General features: G+C 44.5%; 2 gene segments (V, D, J or C); both read left to right on the top strand.

Moving 5' to 3' along the window:
• Positions 1–3,980: 3,980 nt before the first annotated feature.
• On the top strand, positions 3,981–16,738 carry LOC309327119 (immunoglobulin heavy constant mu-like). The segment is given in 5 exons: positions 3,981–4,049; positions 12,079–12,378; positions 13,842–14,174; positions 14,921–15,244; positions 16,251–16,738.
• A 925-nt stretch (positions 16,739–17,663) lies between these two features.
• Positions 17,664–22,058, top strand: LOC309327124 (immunoglobulin heavy constant gamma 4-like). The segment is given in 3 exons: positions 17,664–18,147; positions 19,566–19,702; positions 20,708–22,058.
• Positions 22,059–25,115: the final 3,057 nt, after the last annotated feature.

Raw genomic sequence — 25,115 nt, 5'->3', positions numbered from 1 at the left:
TAAAGTCCGTCACCTTTGTTTGCCATTCTTCCAGAGTAGGTAGTTCTTGCATCTTCCAATACTTTGCCAGAAGAATTCTTGCTGCTGTGGTAGCATACATAAAAAAAAATCCTGTCCCTCTTTAACACCAATTGGCCAACCATGCCCAAGAGAAAAGCCTCAGGTTTCTTAGGAAAGGTCCACTTAAGGACTTTCTTAATTTCATTATAGATCATTTCCCAAAAAGCTTTAATCTTCGGGCAGGTCCACCAAAGGTGGTAAAAAGTACCTTCAGTCTCATTACATTTCCAACATTTATTATTGGGCAAATGATAGATTTTTGCAAGCTTGACTGGGGTCATATACCACCTATAGATCATTTTCATTATGTTTTCTTTCAAAGCATTACATGCGGTAAATCTAACACCAGTGGTCCATAACTGTTCCCAGTCAGCAAACATAATGTCATGACCGATGTCTTGTGCCCAGTTAATCATAGCTGATTTCACCGTTTCATCCTGTGTATTCCATTTCAACAGCAAATTATACATTCTTGACAAATTCTTAGTATTGGGTTCTAACAGTTCTGTTTCTAATTTTGACCTCTCTTTCTGAAATCCTATTTTCCTATCCTGTTTAAATGTCTCATTTATCTGATGATAGTGCAACCAATCTCGAACTTTGGACTTTAATTTCTCATAACTTGAAGTTTAACTCTTTCACCATCATATTCTAAGATTTCACAATATTTTGGCCATTTAGAATCCATATTAAGTTTTTTCACCTCCTTGGCTTCCATTGGTGACAGCCACCTGGGAGTTTTACTTTCCAACAGATCTTTATATTGGATCCAAACATTATATAATGCTTTCCTAACAATATGATTTTTGAAACCTTTATACACCTTTGCCTTATCGTACCATAAGTATGCATGCCAGCCAAAGTTATTATCGTACCCTTCCAGATCCAAAATGTCTGTGTTCTCAAGAAGTAGCCAGTGTTTCAGCCAGCAGAAAGCTGCCGATTCATAATAAAGTCTTAAGTCCGGCAGGGCAAACCCCCCTCTATCTTTTGCACCTTCAAATGCTTTCTCAAAGCTCACCTTTTCCCTAAACCCCTTTGGCCCTTCAGGCTCATCCCAGACTCAGAGGAAGCCAGATACTAGAGGAGAAAAAGATGTTTTTAAAAGCCTTCACTCTTGTTTTGTAAATTTATGCCACCTTTACTACTGGGATGAAGCCTTGACAGGCTTCTGTTGTGGTGCAAATAGAAAACAAACCCATGATTTGTTTCACCTGATGGAACATTTCCAACACACATGAAGCCTGGGATAAACCTTTCTACTTAAAAGGCTTATTGAAAGAAGAAAGCACTTGGGTGCCCTATCATAATATGTAATGGAAAGAAAGTCCAAAGGGTAGATACGTACGACCTCACAAATGTCCCTTTTTTATATCGTATGGAATGAATCTCCAAATAAAATTGTCTGTACAGGCAGCCCTCACCTGCAGAACACTTGGTGATCATTTGGGACAATGAAAAGGGAGTAAAACTATGATACAGTGGTACCTCGGGTTACATATGCTTCAAGTTACAGACTCCGCTAACCCAGAAATAGCACTTCAGGTTAAGAACTTTGCTTCAGGATGAGAACAGAAATCGTGCTCCGGCGGCGCGGCGGCAGCAGGAGGCCCCATTACCTAAAGTGGTGCTTCAGGTTAAGAACAGTTTCAGGTTAAGAACGGCCCTCCGGAACGAATTAAGTACTTAACCCGAGGTACCACTGTATTCAGCTTCAGGAAACAAACTTAGCTTGAGCATTTCTCTGCTATCACTCTCTGCATTTCTCAGTTTCTAGTCCCACCGACGCAGTGGTGGGAATCAGTGTCCTTTGAGCCCTCAAAAATGCCCCAAAGGAAGATTGTATTCTGCCAAGTGCCAATTACCTAGTTACTATTTAAGGGATATCATTCCATATATTCACAACTACCAGGAAGTTTCCATACTTTCCACAGGTGCCAAAACCAACTGGATGGCACCAGGTTAAAGAAAGCTGGTTTTAAAACGTGTGGGGTTTTTTAATCCCATCAGAGACTTCCAAATAAAACCCCACAGCCCTCTCTTTACTGACTGGCATTTTCCATCATCCCAAGCCAGCATGAGAAGGGTGATAGGAGTTGCAATCCAGCAACATCTGGAAGGCAGAAGACTGCTACCACAGAACACCACAGAGCACTTAAAACACATGCAACTCCCATTGCGTGTCGAGGTCCCCAGGGCCACCCCAATAACTCACGCATCACACAGAATTTTTGTTTAAGGTTTTTGGCATAATTTTGGCCACAACTTTATTAAAATACAAAAAAGGTGAGTGGTTGCTTAGGCATTGGTTGTGACTATCTGCTCCCACCATGGGGGACAAACTGACATTCTGCATGAAGTCAGAATAGGGGAATACACTTGGGGGTAGCGTCGGAGCAGGGAACCTGCCCTCAGCCCTCCCCAAATGCAACCAGGAGCTCATTGCTATGGCCCGAGCCCCCTTGACAGAGTGGACAAGCCATAGTTAGCTCCCGATTCCTTTAACGGAATCCCTTGCAGCAGCAGCATTAGAGGGGCAGGCCCAGCCAATCCATGCCCCTCAACTAACCAAACCATAAACCAATGCCTAACCGCAACCTTACAAGTTGTGACGATTTGCTACGCAGTAGGCAAAAACCAAATGGCCCCAGCCAATCAGCTAGATGGCCAAAATTCCTACCGGGCCCCCGCTCCAAAGCAGACGACCCCATGACAGGCATAGCAAGGTCAAAGCAAACAACCCTAATTCTAGGGAGGGGGGGGACGGGCAATCCGATGCACAGGCGAAAAGAGGAAGCCCTAGCCTCGTGCAAGGAGTTTTAGCATTTCTGGCTGTCAATCAACAAATGGCAACATTAACTTCATCCCAACAACAAGGGAAGCCCCAATCACATCAGTGGCCAATGATCAATTAGCCCGCCCCCCAACTTTGGAGTGTCCTGGCGGCCCCCACCGCAACACATGCTCTCCATGAAGGAGAACACGCTTTGGTTGCAAAGCAATAATGGGGGATATTTTTGACTCAGTGACAAAGCTCTGCATATATGTTTATAATGAAGAAATGTTAAACAACCTCTGTGGCAGAGTTGTAGGCCTTGCTTTGTTATGACGCCACAAGCCTGTGTTGCAGTGGTTCTTAGTGACAGCTACTGAGAAAGAGGCACAATCAGTGACGGTGAGAAAGGTGGTAAATTTAATTAACTGGTAACTAATAAATGATTGGTTTAATTATGAAGCATGTTAGTAAATAGAAACAAATGGTTGGAATTCTTTTCCTTGGCCAGGTTAACTCCAAATTTTGCTACTTCATAGCAGCTGAAAGTCTGGATTTTGAAAACAAGAAAATAAGTCAACACAAACAAATAAGAGCGGGGAGAAAGGGAAGTTGTGTGTAGGCAAAAGTTTCATTGTTTAATATCTTTATATCTTATAAAGCAAGATGGTTCACGCGTAAGATTAAGCCAAACCATGGCCTAGCTCATTGCAGCATAGAGAAAAACATGATTAAGTTTAATTAACTGATAATTAATAGGTCCTTAATTAATTAAGATTTAGGTAAGTAAGTGAAAACAAATGGCTGGAGTTTTTCCTTGGCAAGGTTAACTGCATCAATTTTTGCCATTTCACAGCCATATGTATCTCAGGAAATAAATGCCTGGATTTTGAAAACAAGTCAACAAGTCAACACAAACAACCGGGGGTGGGGAGGGGAAGTTGTGTGCGGATGAATGTTTCATATGACCAGTTTTGGATCCCAATTATAGCCCCTAGGCCTCACTCAACCATGCTAAAAAAATTATTTCAGAACTTCATGTCAGCTCCAAGGACGTCATAACTGTAATTTCTTTTTTTGGCTTCTTTTCTGAGAGCATGATTAGGGGAAAAATCTCTGAAGCCCCCATTAGAACAGAAATGACATCCAAAGGGAAACAGGTGGCAGGTCAGTGTCAAAGGACCACTTGCTTCAATCAGCTCCAGACTTTGGTTGGGTGAGTAAGAAAAGGTTTGATTATGTGTATTTTGGAACTCGCTCCGCACAGAAATACATCCAGCATCCTTACACTTAAAGTATTTTGTTTTGAGGGACCCAACTCTACAATTCTATGGTTCTATGACTCACCTTTTTGTGGGATTTATATTGCTCCATTTTGCTTGATGTTTTTGCCTTACCTGTTTTATCATTGTAATGGTTTTATCTGTTTTAGAAGTGCGTATCTTTTTTGTTTTCACCCGCATTGGGACCTTAAGGTGAAGGGCAGGTAAGTAGCATTATAACTCAATCAATAATACTTTGGGGGCTCTGGAAAGATCAAAACATAGATAAGCCAGAGGAAGGGAATTTCCGAAATCAATCCCTGTCTCCAGGCACAGTGTGACTGAAAACAAGCCTAGGAACGTGGACTAGCATTTCTCAGTGGGCTTCCAACCTCGGATAAAATGTAAGGCATAAACGTGATAAATAAATATTTGTGTTTTAGGTGTCTTGTATTGATATTCAGGCCTCCCAGCTGAGACTGAACCGTAAGGCTTGCTTGCCTCCACCCTCCAGCTGGGCATCTCCAAATCAGGCACCAGCTTAACGTCAGTCAGTTGGAGCAGGCTGAAAGGGTAGCTTAGATCCATCCCATCAGCTTCCCTGGAGATAAGCAAGGAGTGTCTGGTTTACTTACCAGAAACTTGGCATGTGAATGCTTCAGGGAGAGCAGATGCACGTGAACCTGATCCAAGTACTGAGGGAAGCTCAGAGCAAGAGGCCTTCTCAGATGGAGCTGTTTGCCATCTTACCCTACCCTAAGTGCTTCCCTCCTCTCCATTACACATTTAAGCTTATGGAAGCTCTTGTGGTGCGGAAAGAGCTTCACCTGAAAGCCTGGACCAAGCCTGGTTCATAGAATCATAGAACTGTAGAGTTGGAAGGGACCCTGAGGATCGTGTTGGAATATGCAGCTGTCCCATACGAGGATCAAACCTGCAACCTTGGTGTTATCAGCACCACGCTCTAACCAACCAAGCTATCCCAGTCAAGAGATCTCCGATTCCCTGGCAAAACAGCGGCTTGCTTCAACAAAGTTAGTGTGGAGTAGTTACAGGTAGGTAGCCGTGTTGGTCTGCCATAGTCGAAACAAAATAAAGAAAAAATTCTTCCAGTAGCACCTTAGAGACCAACTAAGTTTCTGATTGGTATGAGCTTTCGTGTGCATGCAATAACAAACTTAGTTGGTTTCTAAGGTGCTACTGGAAGGAATTTTTTAATAGTGTGGAGTAGGTGAGCTTCAATGAACCCGAGGCAGAAAAAGTGGGCTAATTTAAAAGCTTTCCCCAGATTTATCCTCACATTTGGGAGGTTTTTCACTTCCTGGGTGAGCATAATGTTCTGTGTAGCCATTGGAGAAAAAGGTAGCAACCTCTCCGGAAGGCTGACAATTATAAAGAAACAGATAGGTAGCCGTGTGGGTCTGCCATAGTCAAAACAAAACAAATTCCTTCCAGTAGCACCTTAAAGACCAACTTATAAATTATAAAGAAAATTATTCCCCTCCTAGCTGAGCAGGATGCATGTAAAAATCTGTTGATGAGCAAAAGGACCCTGGAAGTCTTCTTGGAGTTGGGTGTTCAGGTGCACTGTTGCCACCCCATCCTCCCAGATGAGTACTGTTTTCAAGGAAGCTGACAGGGAGTACAGGAGATATCTGAAAGTCAGCCCCAAGCCTAACATTCAGCTAGGAGATCGCCGAGTTCCCCCGATAAGTGGCAGGTTTCCAAGAAGCTGCCAGAGTGGAAGGGGCTTGCCTGACCTCCTATATGAGCACAGCAGGCTTCGCTGAGCTACACAAAAAGCTGCCCTAAGCCTGGTGCTTAGTTGGGATTTTCAGCTTTGAGAAACCTGACCTGGGGCAGGTTAGGTGCCCGAGCTCAGCTGGGACATTCCTGCCCTCCCAGGTGAGCAACTGGCTTCACAAAGCTGTCAGCAAGCCAGGGGGATACCAGAAAGTCTTTTGCAAGCATGATGCTCAGCCGAAAGATTTCTGACCTCCCAGGAGAGTCCCAGGCTTCAGTGAAGTGGGAAGGCAGTGAGGGGGCTACCTGAAAGCTTGCCGGGAGCCTGATACTCAGCTGTGAGAATCCTGGCCACCCGCCTTTGCAGTATGCTTCAAGGTAGCTTCCTGGAGGGGAAGCCGGGAGGGATATCTGGAAGAATGATTTTTAACTGAAAGATTCACGTGGCTCAGCGATAGGCTTTGGAGAATCTGGCTTGGAGAAAAAGGCTCTCTACCTTAGCCGGCCTGGTGCTCAGCTAGGCAATTGCTTGTCCCCCAGCGTGGCTTTAGGGGAGTCACCAGGGAGCAATGTTTCCCAAGTCTTTGGAAGCAACCCTGGGCTAACTCCAAAACAGCAAGCACAATCAAGGAACCAGAAGGTTGAAGAAGGAGGGCTCTGAGGAGCCGAGGCTCCTGGGTCCTGCTCTCTGCTCCAAAAGTCGGGGGGTGCCTTTTGGAGGAGAAAGACCCCTTCCCAAGCATTGTCAGAGCTGAGGCAGGCAGGACCCCTGGATTCTGGCTGGAGTGAACTGGGGAGTGGGACAAAACAACTTAGGGCACTTCTGAAAGCCTAAACTCTCCATAGCTGACTTATTCCTACTCCCAGGAAAACAGGTAGGGGAAACAATCTAGTTTTAGCTTGGGGAGGGTAGTGTTGCCAAGTGGTTTAGAGCAACAGCAGGACTGGGATGCATTTAAGAAGGAGTAGGATTGGCTCCTGTGCCTATGGAGGGGTGTGGAGCAACAAATTTGAAGCCCCAGCTTTGGAAAGGAAAGGTAAGCTGGAGCAGATGAGAGCCAGGGCTCCTGGGTTCTGTCCTCAGCTCTGGGCAAGGGTGGGAAGGACTTTGTTTTGACCCAGAATTTTCAAGTTCCATCCCTATCTAAGTGAGGTTTCCTGAGCTATAAAGCAGGAAGGGGACATTTCCAGAAGGCTTGTCTGTAGCTTGTCAGAGGCAGCATGGCTCTGAATGCCAGTTGCCGGGCAATCACAAGTGGGGAGAGCACTGTTGCACTTAGGTCCTGTCTGTGGGATATCCATGAGCATCTGGAATGGGATGATGCACTAGATAGACCATTGGCCCAGTCCAGGAGTATGCTTCCTATGTTGTGTTTGAAGGGCCCTAGAAAGCCATAGCAGTGGGGTGTTGAGACCCAGCAGCTGTGGGTCAGAAGGAAAGTTAGCTATGGCAGTCTAGAATAAAAGGAAGCCCAAGCTTTGCAAGGAGCGTGTTTTGTGTGTGCAGGGAATTGGGACTCCGCCTAAGCTCTTATGTGAACATAGGAAGCTGCCTTATACTGAGTCAGGTCATTGATCCACCTAGTCCAGGGCTATCTAAACCGACCGGCAGTGGTTCTCCATGGTTTCTTTCCCGGTTGTAAGTAGAGATTCCCTGAACCAACTAGGTTGCAATGGGTTACAAAGCACCAGCATTGCCTAATGGTTTAGAGCAAGGCAGCTTAGAGCAAGTTTTTGGCAGCTCTGTTTAGGCAGATGGCTCAGATGTTCAGATCACATCTTAGTAGGAAAGGGGGGGGGATTTAATGGCTTAGAGTGCTCCTAAGGACTCAACCAACCATTGCACAGAAAGTTGGGATGCTTCAGCTTGGAGAGGAGTCCCTTCCACACCTTCAAGGGAAATGGAGTACAAAGTTTGCTTGGGTTCCTGCTTTCTATCTGCAGCATTCACAGGGAAGGTTAGCCAACAGAGTAGGTTTGCCTTGGGAAGAGGAGAGTTCTCCTAAGAAGCATTCCTGAGTTCTAAAAGATGGCTGAGAGCTGGAGGGTTGAGGGAGGGTGTGCAAGCCAGGACCCCAGGGTCCTGGTGCAAACTGGTAGAGAAGAGATAAAGTGGAGGACAGCAGATCAGCTGGCTGGGCACAGACAAGCCAGACTGTCTGGCCTCTGCTCCAATGAGTTATTGCCAAGTGAGCTGGGAACCAGGATTTAGGGCCAGCTCTGAAAGTCACACTGAGAAGCCAGAGTCTGAAAATGGAGTTGAGAGGGATGTGGGTTGATGAGACTCCTCAGTGAGAGGCAGTGTTGTGTAGCGGTTAGGGTGTCTTGCTAGGACCTTGGTGACTAGGGTTCAAATCTCCACTCAGCCATGAAGCTCATTGGGTGACCTTGGGCCAGTCACTCACTCTCAGCCTATTTCACAGGGTTGTTGAGAGGATAAAATGGGGATCAGAACTATGTATGCCACCGTGAGCTTGCTGGAGGAAAGGTGGGATAGAAATTCAATCAATCAATCAATCAATCCTCAAGTGGCCAGGTACAAAAGAGGCAGGGCTCTTGCGCTGTTTATGATTGCCTAGAAAAGGGGATTTCAGCAGGGGGAATTTTTGTTGGCAGTGAGACTTGGCAGGGGCAACGTTGCCAGGGAGTGAGGATCTGGCTGGCCAGCAGGAGGGCAAGGGACTGGTGGGGATTAGGGTTGCCGCCTGCTTTTCTGACTCTACTTCTGTACCTGTAACAGTAGTCTGAGAGGCACAGAAATTCTGCAATGAAAGTGTATCCTGGCATCAAATTTTCCTCCTGCTAAATTGTGCTTTGTGTGTGTCAGGCTTTAGAGACCAAAAAAAAAAAAAAATGTGCCAACCCCAGGGAGAAAGGAAAGTTCGTTTTCAGCTGTGGGACACAAGCAGTGCAAAGAGGGGGCAGAAAAGACCTGCTGTCGTTGCTCTGTAGTTTCTTTACATTGAAATGTGGGGAGGAAAAAGCCCAATATATAGTTTAAGCCAATGCTTTCCCCTACTGAGAAGTTCATTTCTAACTTTAGATTGTGTGAGTTAATAATATAAGGCTAATAAGAATATAAAGTTAATACTAACAAGGAGGGGGTTTCCAACCAATCAGGGAGGAAAAACTTGGTTTGCTGTTGTTTAACAGCCACCTAATTGGCAGAAAATCAGTAATGCCTGCAGATTGACTGATTGTTACAAAGACAGGCCCCTGGCTTGTTAACCTCCTCACACACACACATCTCAGCTTTCCTTTTTGAGCAGACTTAATCAAACTCTTTTGATTAAGAGCCAGTGTGGTGTAGTGGTTAAGAGCGGTAGTCTCGTAATCTGGGGAACTGGGTTCGCATCTCCGCTCCTCCACATGCAGCTGCTGTTTGACCTTGGGCCAGTCACACTTGTTTGAAGTCTCTCAGCCTCACTCACCTCACAGAGTGTTTGTTGTGGGGGAGGAAGGGAAAGGAGAATGTTAGCCGCTTTGAGACTCCTGAAGGGGAGTGAAAGGCGGGATATCAAATCCAAACTCTTCTTCTTTTTTGTACAAAACTCAGCTGAGCCTGATGGGTCAAATAAGGAGCCATCAAAGGGACCAGAACAGGGAATGAGAGCCGCAATGAACTGAAGGAGGCATGTGTCAGTATTATGGGGTGGCAGGTATGAGTCAGCAGGAAAACTATGGTCAATAGCCAACTTTTTTTACAGGGCTCTGCAGCTGGGGAAAAAATCGGCTGAGCCTAACAATTCAAGTGGGGAGTTATCAGGTGGTTCACAGAATTGAATCCAAGTTCCCGGGATTCTTTGGGGGAAGTCATATGCTTTAAATGTATAGCTTGGGTGTGACCAAAATGGCAAACAGTAAGAGAAAATACGAAGCTCCTTTCATTAGTGCAGCTACATCATTGCTGCATCTGCATGCAGTGGGGAAAACTTCACCTGCTGAACTTATGCCCTGCTGATGGAAGTTGTTGTCCAAAACATTTGGCGGAAACTAGGCTGGCTAAGACTGCACTAGAAGGAAAATGCTAGGCCAAGAATGGGGCACCTGTGGTCCTACAGATAATGATGACTACATCTCCCATCACCCCTGCCCTTTGGGGCTGATGGGAGTTGGGAGTCCAGCGACATATGGAAGGCCCTGGTCCCTGGGCTGCCCAAAAGACCATTATTTCTGGGATATTTGGGGCCCGTAAAACTCCAGTTGTTGATAACTTGCATGGAATCTTCAAAATGTTGAGAATAATATAGAACAGATTGAAATTGATTGTACAATTAATTATTAGTATTAGTAATAGTATTTAGTATCGCCATCAGCTGGTGCAGTTCAGATGTTCTCTACCTCCGTTTGCTTGTTGTTTTTTTCCATTTTTCTTCTTAAAAAAATTCTGCTGAACAGTTTTTCCATTTTCTTCTAAATGCTTCTATTTGCTCTACCTTTTACTGAATGCAAGAGGGTGGTAAACAGGATGCAGGACATCTGGGCAGATACAGATGGTGCTGAAATAAGAGGAAGTGAAACAGAAAACAGAGCTAAAACAGGCCATGAATGTTGAGACCTGGTTGATGGTAGTAAAAATGCTACCTAGGACAAATATCTGGATCTTCATCTGCAGTTCATTTATGGGCCCAAATGATCGTAGGAAATGTGCTTTTGAAACCAAGCACTGTGTCTGCTCTTCTTCTTCTGCACATTAATTAAAAATATTAAACAACTTTTATCTCCTCAAAAGAATTCAGTGAGAGTATATACACACCATGCATTTAAAGCACACTCTTAACCCAAAGAATTCCGGGAACTTTGGCCTCACAGAACTACAATTCCAGGCACCCTTAACAAACTTATTCTCAGGATACTTTGGGAGTAATCATGTCCCCTAAATGTATGGTGTTGGAGTCTAGCAGTAAACAATAAAATGTCATTAAAAACTTTTTAAAAGGAGCAACAATTACAATAAGAATCAAAATGCACCCAGTAAAACTTTCAAAAGCTAGCACGGGCGCTCTCTCTCTCTCTCTCTCTCTCTCTCTCTCTTTCTCTCTATCTCTCTCTCACACAGAGAGAGAGAGAAGCAGCAGCAGCTAATGTTTTTGCCACAATTTTAATTCCATGTCTGCTAAATTTCCTAGTATTTGGCATTGGAACAGGGCCAGTTTTTAAAAAGGTGGGGAGCTCTAAGTAAAAATTATATATTTTTGTTCGTGTGGTGGCTCTAGCTGTTTATAATTTAGAAGCTATTGAGCCATGCAAGGTTCTTCTTCAGAATTAAAGTCACGCTCTGGTCACAGAAACACATCCCTTTCCTGTAACCCAACCTTCTGGGTCCCCCCGTGTCCCCCCCTAATGTCCCACTGATCCTTCCGCATTGCCACAGAAGCATGTCCTTTTCTCACAGGCAGGACCCCACCCACTTGGGCACCCGTGAAATACAAAATAAAATGTCTCCCGTATTTAATCTAATATGATGGCTTAGGGGGAGATATTTTACCTTGACACAAAGCTTCAATCCTATGCACAATCACTTGGTGTCAACTAATTAACTCTGTGGGGTATACTTCACAGTGAGCCTTCATAGGCTTGCACTGTAAATGGATGTCAAATCAAATTATAGTAGAATCCCATGCATGTTTCCTCAGAAGTAATACCCACTGTGTTCAGTGAGGATTATTCATTTGGGAAGTGTGTGCAGGATCCTTTGGGAAGTGTATGCGGCCTTAAAGTTTAGTGGTTGTTCAAGGTTGGGTCATGTATTCTACATGTGTGAGAGTATATGAGTGGCTTTTTAATGGATTAGTTTAGAACATAGGGAGAGTTATGTTGGATGAGGCCAATGGCTCTAGTCCAGCATAGGTTTGTCCTCCAAGGCAGATAATTTTGTCAATGGTTGTTAATCAGGTCTGAGTGTTTTCTCCATAGAACTCAGCACTGTAAGGTTTTCAAACCTCACAACTGTAAAAATAAGCTTGAAAGTGGTTGGGCAGTGCCTGGAAACAAATCTTGGAAGATGGCTTAAGGGTGCTGAATATGCTTCTCAGCAGCTTCCTTGTCCCTGGGATAACAAGAAACCGCAAGTCAAATTATGCAATAATTCCAGGTAGCCTTCAAAGCTTTTGACCAGGACTGAACACCAGATTCACATGGCATGGAAGTGAACAATATCTTGTTTCCCACTCTTGGCAAGGAGACACAAATGCTTGCCCAAGGAACAGGTTGTCATCACATCTTTTTCTTCATTTGTAGCATCTCCCACAGCCCCAGTCGTCTTCCCATTGTCCCCCTGTTGCCAAGACCTCGCCACTGCCTCCCAGGTTACCGTGGGCTGTTTGGTCTCTGGCTACTTTCCCGAACCAGTCAAAGTACAGTGGAATTCAGGATCCTCGTCTGACATCCGGACCTTCCCTGCTCTATTGGATTCATCCAGTGGCCACTACACTCTCAGCAGCCAGCTCACCATCCCAACCAGCACTTGGGAATCAGAGAAGCTTCAATGCCATATTGTACACACAGCTACCAGCTCCACAATCAACAAAGAGATTGGACGTGAGTCTGGTTGAGCCTTTGTTATCTGCTTTCTTCCTCCTTCAGTGTTTGTTGGGTGGAGCAGAAAGAAATGAAATATGGATTGTGTGGGTGAAGGGATGGGTAATGATTGCAATATTTTTGGTCCTACCATCTGACTTTTGTATCCTCAGAAGCACATTGAGCACTTCAGAGAACACTCACAAATATTGTGGGTTGTATCCAACCAAATTCTAATCCAGAGTAGACCCACACATTGAAATTAAGGAACCTAAATCGGCCATACCCATTAATTTCAGTGGGTCTGCTGTAAGTATGACTACCAAGAGATACAACCCAGTGAGATCAGATGTAGGGAATCCTTGGCCCTCCAGATTTGCTGAACTAAGACTCCCAATTGACCATTCTTACTTATGAGAGTTATATTTCAACAACATCTGGAGAGCCAAAGGTTCCCCACATGTGCCTGTGATAGACAAGACAGCAGTGGGAAGAAAGGATTTAGAATTATCCAGTTAATAGTGATTCAAATTTAGGGAAAGTCAGGTTGCACCATGACAGATTGTAGCAATAGGTGTCAAAATTCAGCAAAAACACCCTCTTCATTTTTCTTGTGAGAATATTAGCAACACAGGATGTTCTGCGCGCGCGCACACACACACACACACACACACTTTCTTAAATTAGTCTTTTAAAAAACAACAACAAAAGGAACGGTGCATTTAACATATGTGATCTCATTTCAACTGTTTATACATAGTTTACCAGCCCTCTTAGTGGTCCTTAGGCCTACTTAGAACCGACAATGAAACAGAAGAGGGAACTGCCCTCCATTGTCCTCCTTGGCACTGGGCGCAGCAAAGTGAAATTTGATGTTTAAGAAAAGAAGTGGGTTTAGTGCAGGGATTCAGAGGAGAAAGAGGAATGAGCTTGATTCACAGAGAGTGAGGCTGTTCTACCTTCTCTGGGAAAGGCTAGCATAAGGAGAGAGGGAAGTGAATACAGGAACCAAAGGAACTAATGGCAGGTGAATTAGAAGCCACTCACATTTAGGGAATTGGGGGGGGGGGATTCAGTTCAGTTTGCATTTCAATACAAACTAATTCACACTACCTGGAATAATGCACAAACAGAAAGCCCATTCTCCTAAATTCGTGGTTCTCTGAATTTTGTGATGCAGTTCCCCTGCCCAAAAAGTGTGCAAAAATATACAAAAAATACATATATTCACCAAAAAACAGTGCACACAAATGTATTATGTTCAGGAAAGTTGTTTCCAGATTGTGTATTTATTCAGCAAAACTGCATACAAGACATGAATATTAAGCACAGTTTGTACTAAAATCCTGGCTAATTCTCAACTAAATAATGTAGACATGCGGAGAACTGAATTTAAGTTTGGGGAAATGAGACAGGTGGTTAGGTGCACCGTACATCATTAAAATACAGGTATTCATGATACCTTATACTTCCTATTCTTCCAGCCTGTGAAAATAAAGATCCCATAGCCCCAAAGGTCCGCTTGCTCCATTCCTCCTGCAAGGCCAGCTCCAGAGATGCCACCATTGAGTTGATGTGCGTTATCTCCAACTTCTACCCCAATAATGTGACGGTAAATTGGCTGGTGAGTGAGAAACCTATGTCGCAACCCTCTTTCACTGAGCAGCCCTGGAAAGACACCCATGGGTACACCTTCAGTGCCATCAGCACAGTCAACATTAGCCAAGCAGACTGGGAAGATGGGAATGTCTACGTCTGCCAGGTGTCCCACACAGCAACCCAAACTTCTGTGAGAAGCAAAGCCAAGATCTGTGAAGGTAAGAACTCTTGACTCAGTTCTGACTTGGTTAGGTTCGGATGAAGTGGGCATGGACTGAAAAACAGAAAGGCCAAGAGCAAGGGGCTACTTCCATTTTATGGTGGAATGACCCAGAAATACATCCATCATGGTCCTTTGCTATTTGGAATGGCTTTCTCCAACCTTTTGCCCTACTGGTTTATCTGAGGTTTTACCTCCATTTATCTGGAACTTGAGAGACTGAACCAACTGGAGGCAGGACTCTGTGTCATAGAGGAGGGCACCAAGCCAGTTTTCTTTTGAAAAATGTTGATAGGTGGGCTTTTTCGCGCACTCAGATTTCTCCAGTTTAGAGTAAATGTTTGTCAGGGAGTTGAGAAAACACTTTCTCTTCTTCTGCTGGAGGCAGTTTGCCTTGATTACTTGTGCCACCAGCTGTAAATGTCTCTATGGCACACTGGTGTTGAAAGTGATCCATTGGGGAATCTGTGGAATGGGCAAACACACTAGTTAAAGGGGTGCAAGTTCCAAAAACAACAGAGAACTGGGATTATTCAGCAATGGCAGAAGGTGCTGGAGTTGTTCAAGGGAAGGGAAGGGACTGACAGGAACTCTCAGGTGAGCCAAATGGGGAGCCTGGACTGACTTAGCTGTAGAGCTACTCTGAAAGAGAAGCAAGCAGAGCAGGATAAGATTCTGTGAGCAGGCTGGGAGGGAAATGGTGGGAGGAGACGTGGGACTTGACATGGGTTTTTGCATTCCCAGACTCCTCAGGAACTCGCCTCAAAGTTTTCATCCTACCCCCAAGCCCCAACGACCTTTACATGGATAAGCAACCCAAACTCAGCTGCATGATAGTCAACTTAGAGAGCGAAGAGGAAGAACTGGAAGTGACCTGGTCACGGCAGACAGCAGGAAGTCTAACCCCTGAGCCACTTGCATGGAGAGAGGAGGTTAATAACACCTTCACCGCATCCAGCTCTGTGATCGTTTCCGCAAGCGACTGGTTGTCAGGGGAGACTTTTATCTGCACAGTGCAACACCCATCCCTGCCTCAACCGAAAACAAGAGAGATTAGCAAGAAGAAAGGTAAGCGGGAAGCAGGTCTGCTCTCCACCCTGCAACTGGTGTCCCTAATTTCCCTCCAACCTCCTGAGCAGGAAAGAGATTACTGGAAATGCATATCAATGTAGCACCATTTAGAACAAACACAAGATACCAGTGTGGGCAGTGAGATCTGGCAACGCAAAAAAAATAAAATTCAACATGTTGCAAGTAGTTTGAGGGGGGCATAGTTGCTTGAGGTCCCCACAACCGTCCCACCATCACCTCAGCCCACATGCAGTGCTTTAAAAAACCTCTATAGCATGATTTGACACTTGTGCCAAGAAAAGTTGTACCACATGGGAAATGATGCCTCTAGCATACTGGCTTCCACCCCCATAAAAATGAAGTCTCTATTCCATGTGATAACTTTCCATCTGACTAATAATAATAGTTGTGCAACATGTCCTGACGTAGATGGACTATTGTTGCTATTATGTACAATGAAGTTATAAACATCATTGTAACCAAGGCCCATTTCGCACCTTTAATCTGCTCTACAGGCAGCTGCTTGAGTGACAGCTCTAGAGAGGCAGCGTCAGAGAACCAGCCTCCTGATTCTGTCTCAGGGCAGTTTGGGGGGTCCTTGTGTGCTACGAAATTTCTGTATACACCTGAGAAAAGGGGTGATGTGAATGTCCTCTAAATGGCACTTTAGTGGTGTGTCTTGTTCATTCACCAGAGAAGCCCAACATGTCAGGGGGTTTTCTGAACCATTCAAGACACATAGCCCAAACCATGTTTCCCTAAGCCAAGGATGGGAAACTTGTGGTTCTCCAGATGTAGTTGGACCCCTGCTCCCATCAACAAATGGCCAGGGATTATGGGAGTTGTAGTTCAGCAGTATCTGGGAGGCTGCAGGTTGCCCATACCTGGCACAGAAGCCTTTTTATCTCCTCCGTTCCCCAGCTCCCCACATGGTTTCCACTAATTTGACCTAAACTGAATAGTCATTTTCTTTTTCTCTTTCTGTTTCCCTATGCATAACAAGAAACCAAAGAAGCTCCAGGTGTGTATCTCTTCCGCCCCCACGATGATGAGCTCAGGTCTAATGGCCGTTATGTCTCCATCACTGCCCTGGTGAGAGGGTTCAAGCCCAGTGACATCTCCCTGAAATGGCTCAAGAATGGGAACCCTCTGCCTGAAGCTGACTATCTCAGCACCCCAGTCTACAGTGATGGCGCTGGTTTATATTTCTTGTTCAGCAAGCTGAAAGTCCCCAAAGCAGACTGGAACAGAGGTGATGCCTATTCCTGCATGGTTGTCCATGAAGGTCTGGCCCTCAAGTTCATTCAGAAGACCATTGAGAAATCCCGGGGTAAAAAATGAAAACGGCCCTCAGCCAGCATTGTGATCCCTTCGCCCTATGGCCCCATATTTTTTTTCCTCTCAAGATTGTTAGACCAACCCTGTGTAAAAAATCTCCATGCAAAAATGTACCCAATGGCTGAATAAAAAAAAAAGAACTCATCCAAAGACTGTCATAGATATCTATTATTGTGGCTCTTCCAGGAGAGAAAGTGGCTTGTGGGGGGATTAATGGGGAAATGGGATTAATCTCTCAAAAACAAATGCCAAATGTTTAAGGTTGGCAGCAGAGGGAAAATGTGTTTATCACTGTCACAGTTGTATCCTATTTCCAACAAGGAGCCCAGGCCTTCCTATATCAGGTAATGCCAAGCTAGCCTCACCACAGCCTTGAGGAAGCATGGTTTCTCCCAGGCCCCCCAGTGAATCTTCATTACCAAGTGGCGATTTGACTCGCCAAGCCTCACACACATCTCCCCGCACCGAGTCCCAACACTCTGCTCACTGCTCCACACTGCCTACCCTCTGCACATGCTCAGAAGGGCACACGTGTTTTCCATTTGGGAGAGCAAAACCAGACTAAAGTGTTTCAGTCGGTCATACTGCAAGGACATATAAAGATGCATTGCGTGGTCTCAAAAGGAACACACAGACACACATGCACACCACAGGATTTTTTATATAAAAGAAACACTAAAAAATAAGAGACAAAATGGCAGAGAAACAGATGTATTTTACAATTTCCTGTCATATTCTAAAAAAAAAAAAAAATTAAAGGCAAGCTTTGGTCAGTATAGTCACTTTCTTGGCATCTATTTACAGAGAGAGGAAGGGCAACAGAAAATTATGTTTTCTGATATCTCCTCCCTCATCCCACTTCCCCCATCAAACAGATACATAGCATATGATGTAAAAGCTGGCGTCAGAGGTTGGCCAAAAAATAACTGGATAACATTTTCTTTGTGAAATATTGGTGGTGGTAAAGGTTAGAAGAAGTAGAATTTGGAAATGGGTGTGGGTGTGTAAGGAGTCTTATAGGGAAAGTGAGGCATCTTTCTCCCCTGACCCCCTAACCCCCGCAAGCCAGTGACAGTCTGGAGGCACCTCTTGTAGGAAGCAAGGAAATCCAAATTCACAAAGCATCCAGGCCAGATGAATGGAGTGCTCACATACTGCGGAGTGAAAGAATTGAAAGTAACATTTCCTTTGACTTAAGGGGCTTGTGAACTTTGCCTCAGATACTGCCTTAAAAAATGACTCAGGAATAGACACAAGACCTCAAGCACAGAGTGTGCCCTTGTTCACCTAACAAGGCTAGAAACATCGTAAGAGATGTAACAGCTTGACACTGGTACCTAGGGATTTTGGCAAATTTTTTGCATTTGAATGTATAAGAGAAAACTATTTAGGGCCAACAGAGCAAACAAAGAGATGGGGGGCACAAAACCAACCTAAAATATCCACATGCCCATAGAGAAGAGCATGGATAAATGAACATGTGCACACAAAATTCATTATGCCCTCATGTGGAAAGAAAGTGGCCAGCCCTTATTTGATGCAGCTCTTTAGAAGCCGCAGTTGTAAGATATGTGTTTCTTGCATTACGAAAGTTAAGCCAGTCATAGGATATTTGTGCCTTATATGTGGCCTCTTGACTTTGTTAGCAAAGTGATTGGAATAAAGCAGAGAGAATTCAGAGAGAAAGGAGACAGATAATACTGTACTGAGGTAAACAGGGCAAAACCAGTTTATGAAATAAAACAGAGAGATTTGTCTTTCTTAGGTCAGATCTATTCAGCTAGTGGGGGGAAGCCTTCAGAACCATGCATCTCTACCTCTCCTCCAGCTGTCAAATCTCAGCTGCCTTTCTCATGGACAGCTAAGTCCCAAATGACAGGAATCTCCAGAGTCTGCTGTCACCAAGACTAATAGCAGAACCAACGCCTTCAAGTCATGCATTTCCAACAGACTTAACATACAGAGACTCGCAAACTTCTTCTTTTTTCTACACTGTCCCCACCAAATGCTTGGCTACTTCTACACCAAGGTTAACCACTGTCATGTTTAGTATACTTGTTGGTGTTGGGTTTGGTGGCTAGGCCTCCAGATTCAAATCCCTGCTCAACCATGAAGCTCACTGCGTGGCCTTTCTAAAACAACTCGCTCCCTCATAAAATAAGCTTACTAAGGCTGAATTAAGATATCCCTGCTGTCTCCAAATATCACAAGTTTTCCACAGGATTATTTCATCCTGTCATTCCCTATACCTACTTTATATGCCTTGGCCTAAATGTCACATGGGGTGAACAGATGTGTTCCCCAAACCACCAGTACAAAATTTAAATGATCATAGTTCGTGTTATGTAGAATTTGGAGACAAACCAACACTTGTGCATTTCATTCATACTCAGAGTGCATCATAGGCTTCATAGTTGCCATCAGACTAAAATAATAATACTGAATCCATGATGCAGCATGACTGTGAATGAAGTGTGGATGAAAAGGATTATCTGACACCTGTATAACATTAAAGATAAGACTAGATGGGAACAAACATTTGCATGACCCTCCATAAGAGTTAAGTACATTGAAACCTTGGTTTAAGAACAGCTTAGTTTATGAACAACTTGGATTAAGAACGCTGCAAACCCAGAAGTAGGTGTTTTGGTTTGTGAACTTTGCCTTGGAAGCAGAACATGCTCCGCTTCTTGTTGAGTGTGTTCCATTTGTAAATTGAGTCCCCCACTGCTATGGGAAAGCACACCTTGGTTTAAGAACACTTTGGTTTAAGAATGGACTTCCGGAACAGATTAAGTTCTTAAACCAAGGTACCACTGTACAATCGTATTCTAGGGGAAAGCAGGCTCCATATTTATGCAGAATGATGGGATTCAGAAGTAGATGGCTATACTTGTGGGTCAATAGATAGATGGACTATTCATATTGGGGAATTTTATATTTATGAACACTGAGAATGGCATCTCTTTCTTCCCCACAGTGATAATAATATCGACAGAGGTCGATCTTAGCGACGAAGTCGAAGAGGAACTGGAAAAATTATGGACCACCATCTTGGTTTTCTTCATTCTCTTCCTCATCAGTGTGTGTTACAGCACCACAATGACACTCTTCAAGGTGAGGGGAGAGGAAGGGGGAAACACATATCAGCATTTGCATTCGGCAGTGAGAGAGCCCGAAGGAGGAAGAAAGCAACAACTAAAACCCAAGAGATAAGTGTTTAGAATATATGTATCATTCGCTGCTTGCTGGGGAGGAGAGAGGGGCGTAGAATATAGGTTGCACACACACCAGACATTTAAAGCCCTTCCCCCAGAGAATTCTGGGAACTGTCATTTATTCCTCACATTTATTTATCTCCCAGCAGCCTTAGCAAACCACAGTTCCCATGATTCTTTGGGGAAGCCGTGTGCTTTAAATGTATGGTGTGTAGGCATCCTGTTTCTTTAACCTCCTAACCTGCTCTCCTTCCTCTTTAACAAACCTCTATAGGGTCCAGAACTTGTGGAAACTTCCAAGGATCTGCTACCACTCTGGATCATAAGTGGAGTCTGAAAGGCTCAAGGCACAGGGCTGTAATTAAAAAACAAAACAAAACACTGCATTTGTTTGAGGAAAATGTTCTTTATGTGGTATTTCAATGTGGAAGAAAAGAAATATCTTAAAATGGGGAAAGTGTAATAACAGTACATTCAAGATAACTTAGGTAAAAGTCCTTTTTACACTGACTGCATTTGAACATTCCTTCAGCCATTGGTTGGCAGAAAGAGTTTTGCTTCTAAATAACCTCTTGCTAACGTAGGCAAGTTACGACATTTTTGAAGTGTCAAAGAAGGCTGTTTGCAAAAGGGCTTTAAAAAACCCTGTAAAGTTCTTTTCTTTCTATCTATCATCTGTAAATCTGTCTGAAGTCCCAACAGTCAGTGTTTCAAAATGCAGCATCACCTGATGTACCTAAGACATCAGGTGACTGACACGTGGGAGCCCCCATCTACCTGTTAAATTATGCCTTCTGGGGTGTGCAGATAAGGATCTGGTCCACCAGCCAAAAAAGGTTCCCCAGCCCTGTTCAACACTCACCCCTGTCCTCTCTCCCCCACTCTTCACCCTCCATCCCAACAGGTAAAATGGATTTTCTCCACTGTGGCAGACCTGAAGAAGCAGCCTGTAGGCCCTGAATACAAGAATGTCATCCCACAGACATTCTAGGAGCATTTTCCTAGGAATCTCATCCTCCATTTTCAAAGGTGCAAAGAGGAAGCCACTGTTTGGACCTGCAGCTTCATCTCCCATGTCAACATCCAAGGCCTTCTCTCATTTCCTATCTTATTCAGCTCCTACTTCTCTCCTGGCAAGTGATGAGGCCCTTTCAGCACAGCGATTGTCTTAGGGGGAGGCAATTATCCTGAATGGCATGTGTTGGGACAGTGCCTTCAGGAGGAAACACTTTTATGGGGCCCGATATCTTAACTGCTTCCACCAAGAGAAACATCTGCTTCTTCCACCCAGTAAAGAACCAAAGGACAGTCACCCCCACAAATAAAAATATGCCTTTTCAGTGGTGGTGCCCCTGTTGTGGAATGGTCTCCCTAGAGATATTCTGCTGGCACAGGTGAATAAATACTAACAGGTGCATAATAAATTCTACTCCCAGGCTTTTAAGCAGTGGTAGTTTTACTCTTATTGTTGCTTTTACTGCTCTTATTTTGTGGAGGGTTTTAAACATTTTTTTTTACTATTTTAGATTTAGTGTGCATGTGTGTGTATATATATATCTTATTGTATGCTTTTAAATATTTCAATTTTTTGAATCTAGTCTTCATGTTTGAGATGCATGCCGTCCTGGCAGCTTTTGCTTTTTTAAACGAATGAATGTCTGGTGTCTCTAGCTCCAACATGCCTGACACTATCTGGCTTCTAACTTCAGAGATGTGAAACTCCACTTTCCAGTATCTTTGCCAGGCCTCTTTAACCATATGAAGTAAATATCCTTATCTATGCGATACGCTCAAATAAGCCAGCTCTTTTACCCATCTCTTACACACCATTTCCTTACTACCACAGGATTGTAGCCAGCCAAGTTCTACTCAGATAAGACCAACTTAAACTAAGGTAGGCATGCCCATTAACGTCAACAGGTCTACTTTGAGTAAGTCTAGCATAGGATGCAGTCTATGGTCTTCAAACTACCAGTGACTACCCATCCCTTAATATATTGCATACTCATTTGTTGGAGGTTGTTAAGCAGAGAATAGCTACCTATCTGGGATTGTACAGCAATAGATTTCTGCACCATTAGGGGGCTCGGCTAGATATCCTTTGAGGGCCTTTCTAGTTGATGCAGTTTTTGCGATCATTACTGTTTTTAGTGCACAAGCATCCTAGAAACAATATGCAAGAAGTGCTAATGATGTGAACCTTCCAATCCCTGTATATGCATGTAAATAAACCATACATCACAAAACTGGGAAAAGTCTCCCGTGACCTTATTCCAATGAAACAGACCCATCAGAGACCTGGAGCGAGAGTCACAATATGATGCTTCCAAGGAGTAAGTCTGGGCCCGCACAAGAAGCAGAATGAGGTCGGGATGAGGTGGAAGATAACGTTTTCATTGTTCTCTTACAAGAGATGGAAGTGGGGGGGGGCTCTCTGCTAGCACAATTGGAAAGAAAAGTTCCAGGTCCAACCTGTTGTGCTAGCTTTTGATTTACAGGTAGGTTGGTTGGTTGGTTGGTTGGTTGGCTGGCTGGCTGGCTGGTTGGTTGGTTGGTTGGTTGGTTGGTTGGTTGAACAAAGCAAAGTGTTTAAAAATGGCATCCACCACCTATAATCTGATGGGTAGTCCAAAAGTAGGTAATGTGGTACTCTCTAGATGCTGTGAACTTCCAACTCCCATCATCCCTGATCTATGACCAGGAGCTGCAGTCCACAAGATATGGAGGGCACCATATTGGGTACCCCAGGGAAGTCCATGCAACCACTTTCAGTATCCTCCCACCCCATAATACTACATGTGCAGACTTGGGGACAGCCCTTGTGGGGGGGCAGAATCTTAGTTTGCTATGCATTTTCATTGACTGGGGGGGGGCAAATGTCCCTCCCTGCCCCCCCCCCTTGACTACACCCACGTGTGCGGACCAGGCCCATAATAGGAAGCTCATGTGAATGGAATGACTCTGGCCAAGCAGAGGAGGCTGGAAAGAGCAGACCTTTACAATGGAAAAAGGAGAGGGTGAGAGGTGAGATACAAGAAACTGCAGCTTCAGGAAACGCCATCTTGCAGGACGTTTTTCTGTTGCTATTCTTAGCGCCTCTCGGTTTCAAAACTCACCAACACGAGGCTATAATTACCCCACAGTGTGAAACCGCGAGGGGAGGAGCAGGGCCTTGGGGGCTGGGTGGGATCCAGCTGGGCCGGGTGTACGGTAAACATCTTCTAAGCATGTGAGAGAGAGCGATATTTGCATCGCAGAAGCGGCCATGCAGTGAGGAGCAAGTGGCGCACGCAGCAGTGGCACCAGCAAAGGATTCTGGGTACTGCTCTCAGCTAAAGTGGTCACAGTGGCATGAGTGAAAAAGAACTACTTCAACAAATGTGACAATCCATGAGGCACCCCCCCCCCCAAAAAAAAAATGCCTGTCACAGATACTGGATGGGAGAAGTTTTGTTTTGCCCAATATTGATTCATAAAAAATGTGTGTAGTCTTTTATCCCTTATATCACAGCAACTGAGAGGTTTGCATGCTCCCCCATAACCAACCCAAGCCAGGAGATATATCAGAGGGCCCAGAGGAATGAATGCAGAGGAGAAATGGAAGTCTCAGGCTGGTCAGGGTGGGTTTCAAAGCAACTAATACCATTACATTCATCACTGTCCTAACTTTCAGTCACAGGGTCTTCTGCATATGTTTTAAATTGAATGAATGGCAATTGAATAAGACCTCTTCATCCCAAGGACTGTGTCAGCATAGGTTGTGTGAACAGAGGAAGCTGCCTTATACCAAGGGCTCATCCACAATTCACTTGTCCTGTGTCTACAAAGCATGAGTCCGAGAGGTTTTCCGCTTGTTCCATGCTCTCTAGGCAAAGGGTCCAAGCCATTTTCGGTTTGCCCCAACACACACATAACTGGCTGTCAAGTAACATAACATTATATATAATAAAACTGTAATCTAATCATCATATAATTTTGGATGTGATTAGATTACAGTTTTATTATATATAAAACATTATATATAATGTTAATGTTATGTTACTTTACAGCCAGTTACGTGTGTGTTGTGGTATTCTGAACATGATTTACACAGTGAGGAAATTGTGGTGTGTACAGTGGTACCTCAGGTTACATACGCTTCAGGTTACAGACTCCGCTAACCCAGAAATAGTACCTCGGGTTAAGAACTTTGCTTCAGGATGAGAACAGAAATCGTACTCCAGTGGCACGGCGGCAGCAAGAGGCCCCATTAGCTAAAGTGGTGCTTCAGGTTAAGAACAGTTTCAGGTTAAGAATGGACCTCCGGAACGAATTAAGTACTTAACCAGAGGTACCACTGTATTTTCTGTTTGCCCTGCAGAAACAAGACAGTCCCTGCCTACAGGCATTCAACCTAAAACAAAAGGCACACAAGGGGAAAGGGACAGGGAGAGAAGAGGGGGGGAAATCAAACTTAGGGACCTGCTCTGCAACTGTAGCCTTATGAGGCTTTGCCCTCGGGTGGGAAAAATATTGCGCCCAGGAAAGGGAAAATGGGAGTCAACAGACACTCAAGGAATAGTTTCGGAGAAAAAGCTTTATTTCTACCATCCATGAACTGGTAGAAGGAGCAAGTGTGATAGTTCACAAACAAGAACGAGCACAGTCATTTGCACAGAGTATATATTCCCCTTTCCTCCCCCTTTCTCCTCCTTCTTCAAGAGTCCTGCCCATGAGTTCCTCTGAGCATGAACAGAAAGCTCCCCTGTCTTGGGACTCTTTTGGACTCTTGGCGCCCTTCCCAGGAAAGGGAAACCAAGGGGGTTTCAGAGTGTTCCAGTTATGTTTCATTCTCCTGCTTTGGCATGGTTCCCGGAGAGAAAGTAAGTTGCAATCTGGTTTTAGCAAGGCCAAAGGCCTGAGAAACAAAAAGGCTCTGAGAAAACAATGGACTCTGTTCTCTACCTTTGTTGCAGTCTTTTAGTTACAGCAAGAGGAATATGCTTAGCTAATGCTTTTTGTCTTAGAGGAAATGCAGTTTTAAAAATGCTTGAGGTGAAGCTTTGAGGCCTGGCTGCGGGGGACGGTTCACAAACAGTTTTTAGGATTTCGGGGGTAATCCTAACTGACTGTCTTTCTTCACAACCAGCTGGCACAGTTCAGGGGTAAGAAGTGCCTGATGGAGCTGGTGCTTTTGGCAAAACTGGTGGAACAAGCTCTGCTTCCCGTATCTCCCCTACTGAGGCAGTCTGGTGGAATAGCTGCCCCCAGTTGAAGGAGAGGAGACCTCTGTGGTCTGCCACAGAGCTGGGTTGAGCCAGGGACTTTCTGCG

The sequence above is a fragment of the Podarcis erhardii genome, assembly GCF_964252035.2.
Source record: "Podarcis erhardii genome assembly, chromosome: 13".
NCBI classification, from domain to species: domain Eukaryota; kingdom Metazoa; phylum Chordata; class Lepidosauria; order Squamata; family Lacertidae; genus Podarcis; species Podarcis erhardii.
Note: the sequence above shows the minus strand (reverse complement) of the source record. Positions and strands in the feature narration are given on the sequence as shown.